Genomic DNA, 6,758 nt, shown 5'->3' with positions numbered 1-6,758 from the left:
ACCCCTGTATATCAAATTTCATCCAAATCGAGCCACTTTTCACATTTTGTGCCGCCATATTGGGTCCACCATTTTGAATTTTTAAATTCTGAGTTCAAATTTGAAATCAGCGACCCCAAAATCTCCAGTATAACAAATTTCATCCAAATCGAGCCACTTTTCACATTTCGTGCCGCCATATTGGATCCGCCATTTTGAATTTTTAAATTTTGAGTTCAAATTTGGAACCAACGATCCGAAAACTTTCTATATCCAAGTGTCATAGAAATCCACTAATTTTTCGCATTTTGTCCCGCTGTATGCCAGAATTGTATGATGTATTTTAAATCAACAGCGCTTTTATTTCTCATCACCTTGAGTTCTATAATTTACATTCTTAGCACGCAAAACATTCAACCGCGTTTGGACAATTTCAGACAATTTTTCCTAGCCGTTTATGGTCGTGCGAGTATCTTTCCGATGGATTCAAATGAACGATCACACGCTGAGCAGCGTACCCTCCGTTTCAAATTGAAAGGAAGCCATGGAAGCAATTAGGGCTATTAATTATCGCACAGATGGACCTCTGACACACGAGCCGACCCGACAAAAATTATCCCGGCTCGCGTTACAATGTTACATGAGCGATACACGATTTATCTATTAGTCTAACAATCTATAAATGATGGTAATATTTGCTCGTCAAATGAAATACAATGTACAATTGAACATGGCACGTTCGTGTTCGCTGACTGATTGTTAAACACGTTGTTCTTAGCATGTATTTAACAATTGTAAATATTAACATACAGCCAATTGAGTAAATCATCTATGATACACATTGTTGCGCAGAGTGGAAAATTAATTAGATTTACACATGTATGATATCCTAGTCCACAATTATCTGTATTACTTTTCTTTTTGGAATAGAACAATATAAAATATACTGTAGTTATTATGCTTTTCTGTAAAGGCAAGATTTATTGTTAAATGAATAAAGAACCTGATTTATTGAAAGAATAGCCAATCATTCCTTCGCTATTTTTAGAACCTTTGTCCACAGTTTGAATTTTCTACTTATTCGCTAACAACTCTAACGAAACCTCAATTTACTTATTACATTCCTGAATTGTTTGCGGATTAAGCAAAACTCACATTTCCACTCTATGACAAATCCAAAGTACAATTCAACATCGAACAAGTTTATATAAATTTAATGATTGTATGTAAGGAAGTTTTAGAATAGTGTACACTTTTGCTATATATCCATGTTTAATCCAAGAGACCCGTAAGAATGATTCCATGTGTTTAACAATCATCAGAAATATTAACCTACAGGCAATTGAGTGAATCATCTACAATACACATTTATACATCTATGATATCCTACTCCACAGTTTTCTTTTTGGAATATAACAATATAAAATATACTGCAATTACTATGCTTCTCCGAAAAGACAAGACTTATTGTCCAACGAATAAAGAACCTGCCTCTGTAAAAGAACAGCCAATCATTCTTTCGCTATTTGTAGAACCTTTATCCACAGTTAGAATTTTCTACCTAATCACCAACAATTCCAACGAAACCTCAATTTACTTATTCCTGAATTGTTTACGTATTAAGCAAAACTCCCATTTTCACTCTACGACAACTCAAACATACAATTCAACATCGAACAACAAATTTATATAAATTTAATATTTATACGCAAGGATAGACTACCAGTGGACACCACTGGTAAGGAAGTTTTAGAATAGCGTACACCTTTGGTATATACCTATGGATGTTTAGTCCAAGAGACCTGTAAGAATGATTGTAGGTGGGTGGAGTTATGCCAAATGTAATTGGCAGGTGACCGCAGTTAGATTCAGCACAGATCTACGTTAAGAAAGCCTGTCGGTATAGATAACACGCCAGCGAAAATAGTTAGGAGTCCAAAGTGCGCTAGATTGAAAGTAAACTACACTTCCGGGTTGAAGTGGCGTGGAAACGTCGCGCTCGATGAAATACAAGCCGTTTCCGCGTGGGAATCAGCTTTTACGCAAGCTCGTCACTCGTTGAGCTTGTAGAGCGAACGTGCTTTTCCCAAGATACCATCCTGGTAGAAAGTAAAGCCTTCGATGAGCCAAATAGGATTAAACAAGCCCAAAAGCTGTCCATCGTAATGAATTTTGTTGTTGCATTTTTTAGTCGGACAGAATTTTGAGTTAAGAAATCATAAAATTTTCCATCGGGGGAACCAGAGTATGCACAGTTGGCACTGTGATACATCTCCGATGATTAACAACACTATGTTTAGTACGAGTAGCTACTTAGACCTAATCAAGGGAAGTAAACTTGCCTGTGGAATGTTTTATGTCCTGCGTTAACTGACTGTTAAACGTCTGGTCGATTTGAGAAAAGCAAACATTGACAGAACAGTCTCCAGCATTGGTACTTTTCTTCAATTTTCGAGGACGCCTAAAGAAGAACGTTCCACACGTTTGCATAAACAAATTTATTGCACCAATTTGAAAAGAATCTATCGTTAGACTACTCAAGCATGTACAAAAGAAGATTTTACTTTCCAGAAAGATGTAAATTTTCAATCTAAATTTAATATACTCTTTTTGATATTAAAATGGAATATTTATAAATATTCGTACAAAACATTCTAGCGTCTTTAAAAGTTAAACAGTCCTTTGTTAATTATTCATAGCTGTTATCTGCAAACGATACATGTCTATCTCCGTGAATGGTATTGCAACAAAGGAAATTGCATACCATTATAACTAAGGAATGGTTTCATAACGGCGATAAGTTGTGATTTCTAGTAAAGGTCGTTCCAATTCAATCAGTCCTGTAAAAGCACGCCTCTGATATCTCGTATTTCTGGTGCAAATACAATTCTCGGTATCGCTCACAAAGTAATCACTATCGCACGCTCCCATATGAAACTACTTATGCATCAAATGCAATAGCTTTTACGTAAAGCAATCCTAAACGCCATTAACAATTCACGAGAAACTAATCCCCAACAGAAATTAAAAGAATGATTGCTATCCAATTCTTTTTGAGTACGCAATCTTTTATGCAGTTCTACGTATACATAAATCATTACTTTTTAATTCTTCCTACATACGCAAACTTTTAAACTGTTCTCTGTATGTCTACAAATAATTGTTTTCTACTTCTTTCTACATACGCAAACTTTTACACAGTTCTCTGTATAGTCAATTATTTTCTAATTCTTTCTGAATACGCAAACTTTTATGCAGCTCTACATATACCTAAATGATTACATTTAATTCTTTCTACATACGCAAACTTTTATGCAGTTCTCTATATTTCTACAAATAATTATTTTCTAATCCTTTCTGCATACGCAAACTGTTACACAGTTCTACGTACACCCGAATAATTATTTTCTAATTCTTTCTGCATACACAAACTTTTACACAGTTGTCCATATACTCAACTAATTATTTCCTAATTCTTTCTGCATACGCAAGCTTTAACACAGTTCTACGTACACTCAAATGGTTATTTTCTACTTCTTTCTGTGTACACAAACTTGTATGCAGTTCTCCATATTTTATTCTATGTAGGTCAGCGTGTCCAACTCGTCCTGCAGTTGATATAGAAGTCGATAAAAAGGGAACTGTGTCGAGAAGGAGTTAATCTCCAAATGCAACGATAGAAATAAAGATTTGCATGTTACTTTAAAGGTACACTCCGCGTAGACGTCGAGCAGGCGAAGGCATTGTTTCAGTTTGAAGCGTACAATCTTGAAATGATTCATCTTTCATCCACAATGCTATGAAATATTCATGCTTTGGCCTGCTGGCACCTTGGGGAGCTCCTGTTATAAAAATGATACGATGCTCCTCCTAACATTCAACGCAATTAATAAAGAATGTAATAAATTTTACTCGATTTCTCATTTCCAATTAAATCATTTTTCCTTAAATCATTTTTCCTCGCATCTTATCATTTAAATATACAAACTACTGGATTATTTCAGTTCTAGCTCAGATTGTTAATGTTCCTTTGGACTGTTGGACTCGATGATCGTAGTCCTTAGTTACAGGCCAACTATATTTTCCTAGACTTTGGATGGAAAGTGAAAGCGGGACGACAAATCTGTTTTGTACGCGTCGGCTATCTATTATCGGTAGATAGACCTAGAGGTACTTATCTCGACAGAAACCTGGCCATCCAATGGAAGGTGTAAGTAAAAATAAAGTGGCTGAGGCTTAACGCTAATCGATAAAAGAAACTTGTTGTTGCATTGGTTTAAATAAATTTCAAGGGGACTGCGATAAAGAGCGATATTTATGCACGTAGCTTTAGTAAGTTATGCGAACAAAATGTGAAAAAACAAGGTAAAACTATTTAATTGGAATAGAAATTACTGAAACATAGGTAGCTATGTACAATCAGTCCCATATAAGTATTCGTACCCTCTACGTCTATTAAAGAAATTTGTCTAAATTAAACTAGTAGCTACATTTAATAATTTAAATTTAATAGTAGTAGTACTGTAGCTACATTTAATAATTAAATATAGCTATACAGCCTAAAGCTACGCTATTATATGTCGTTAGCTATGCCTATTATCGTTCACTCACATTTCATATTTTTCAAAACCACAGAACCATTCGTAGAAAATCCTCAATTCGCCCCGAACGCATGGAGAACATGCACAACAAAAGATAGTAGCTCAGCCATTATGTCATTAATGCAGCGTTGCAATTAGTAATTGCCATCAATTACGATTCAGACGTCTAAATGGAAAAATAGAATTTCATTTCGTATTCGCGTGTCTCGTTATACTTATTGCTAAACTGCGAATGTTTACGCTGCGAACAACTGTAAGTACACAAAGGATGCGAACAAATGCATGAGTGTATCAGGTCGTCCCATAAGTTCGTGCAGCAGGCTGAAGCAATATTTAAAAAGTATGTATATAAATATATAAAAAGTACAGAAATTTTGTAGCGACAGTATAGTGATAGGTTTTAGAATACTTAAAGGAGTTCATATATTAATTTGAGTGGCATGAATTTATGGAACGATGTAATATATGAAATATAAAAAGTAAACTACATGTTACATATAATATAAAATATTTAGAAGTCACAGTATATTCCAAGTTTCTGTTCTTTGGGTACCTCTATAAAGATACGTATACGAATTTGCATAAAGTTCCACAGCATTGTCTGTGGAAACTTGCAACAATAAGGAAAACTCAATGTTTTCTACTAGTTAGAAATTACTTCTTTGTTTTTACAACGCATACTTCCAGATTAAAACTGTTTACTTTATGCTCCATCAGGATAAATAACTAATCTTCTCCAATTTCCAATAGAATCTATCTACCTATACAGTGTTTAGAGTAGCTATCAAATTTTGCTTAGTGCTACTCTCTGTACAGATCGCAAGCGTACCTGAGAATTATGTACTAGGAATTAGGAACCGAGTACAAACTGCTTGTTTGTTTTTACAATGCACACTTCCAGATTAAATCTATTTACTTTACACTCTACTAATAGAATCTATCTATCTACACAGTGTCTAAAGTAGCTATCAAATTTTGCTTCGTGTTATTCTCTCAACGGATTGCAAGAGTGTCTGGAACCTACTAGTTAGAAATTACTTCTTAGTTCCTCAACGCATACTTCCAGATTAAAACTGTTTACTTTATGCTCCGTCAGGATAAATAACTAATCTTCTCCAATTTCCAATAGAATCTATCTATACAGTATTCGAAGCAGCTATAAAATATTACTTCGTGTTACTCTCTTTACAGATAGCAAGCGTACCTGAAAACTACTAGGAATTAGGAACCGAGTACAAATTGCTTCTTTGTTATTAAATCAAATCAGGTCCAAATTAAAAGCATTCACTCGCCATTTTCTTACACATTAAAGATAAATCAACCTGCACAGTAACAAAACAAACCTTCGATATTTAATTTCACCATGAATTCAAATAATTCAAATAATTCAAATAATTCAAATAATTCAAATTCAAATAATTCAAGATTATTTCAGAAAAGTACAAAATGAATTCAAATATGTAACGATTGAATTTGCTCCAATTTCGTGTTTTGCAACGAGCGCGATGCGATCGATGGGAGATCGATAGTAGAGATCGTTGATAGATGGAGATCGTTGTTTCCACTCACCGCTAGTTGGTCGAGTCCAGCGAGAAGTGTTGTCCGTAGAGGATCGTTTGATCGATGGTTGGATCGTGGATCGGAGTATCGTGATCCCGTCGCGTATCGCGTAGCGAGTCAAAAGGCACTGTAAAGGCGACGAGCGGCTGATAGCGCGGCCCGTGTTACTGCCGTCGGACCGTGTTTTGAGATATTTATGTAGGGGAGGCGTTTTCAGCGCACGCGTCGCTCACCCCCCGCTCACTGTTCCCCACCGCCGAGCGATTATCCGATGCGATCGCGGGGTCCACCAGGAAAATTCTTGTCTGCACGCATCTGGTGTCCATGGTGGTTGTCGGTCACGAACACGCGACAGAAATTGTTCGCGGTTCTCCCAAGATGACGTAACGCGAACTGATCCAAGGACGTCAAACTGAGCGTCGCTCAGCCAGGTGAGCGAGTGGAATTTTTTCTCGGCGACGCTCGGCCGCGGTCGGTCGCCCTCGCCGAATGGGAACGCGTCGGCGGCGCGTACGACGGAGCGCGGGGAGACGGAAGCGATTACCCCCTCCACGCGGACAAATTTTATGTTGTAAATGGGTCACTATGCGCTATACAGGGTGTCCCAAAAATGGTGGA

General features: G+C 36.6%; 1 protein-coding gene across 1 annotated transcript in view; it reads right to left on the bottom strand.

The window, feature by feature from the left end:
* LOC128881793 (glutamine synthetase 2 cytoplasmic) overlaps window positions 1–6,391 on the bottom strand; it is a 15,988-nt gene extending 9,597 nt beyond the window's left edge. Inside the window, exon 1 of the mRNA XM_054133117.1 lies at window positions 6,150–6,391. The gene's annotated coding sequence lies outside the window, so the exon portion shown is untranslated. The remainder of the gene's footprint in view (window positions 1–6,149) is intronic.
* Between the last annotated feature and the right edge of the window lie 367 nt (window positions 6,392–6,758).

Source organism: Hylaeus volcanicus, chromosome 9 (assembly GCF_026283585.1).
Source record: "Hylaeus volcanicus isolate JK05 chromosome 9, UHH_iyHylVolc1.0_haploid, whole genome shotgun sequence".
In the NCBI taxonomy this organism is placed as follows: Eukaryota; Metazoa; Arthropoda; class Insecta; order Hymenoptera; family Colletidae; genus Hylaeus; species Hylaeus volcanicus.
Note: the sequence above shows the minus strand (reverse complement) of the source record. Positions and strands in the feature narration are given on the sequence as shown.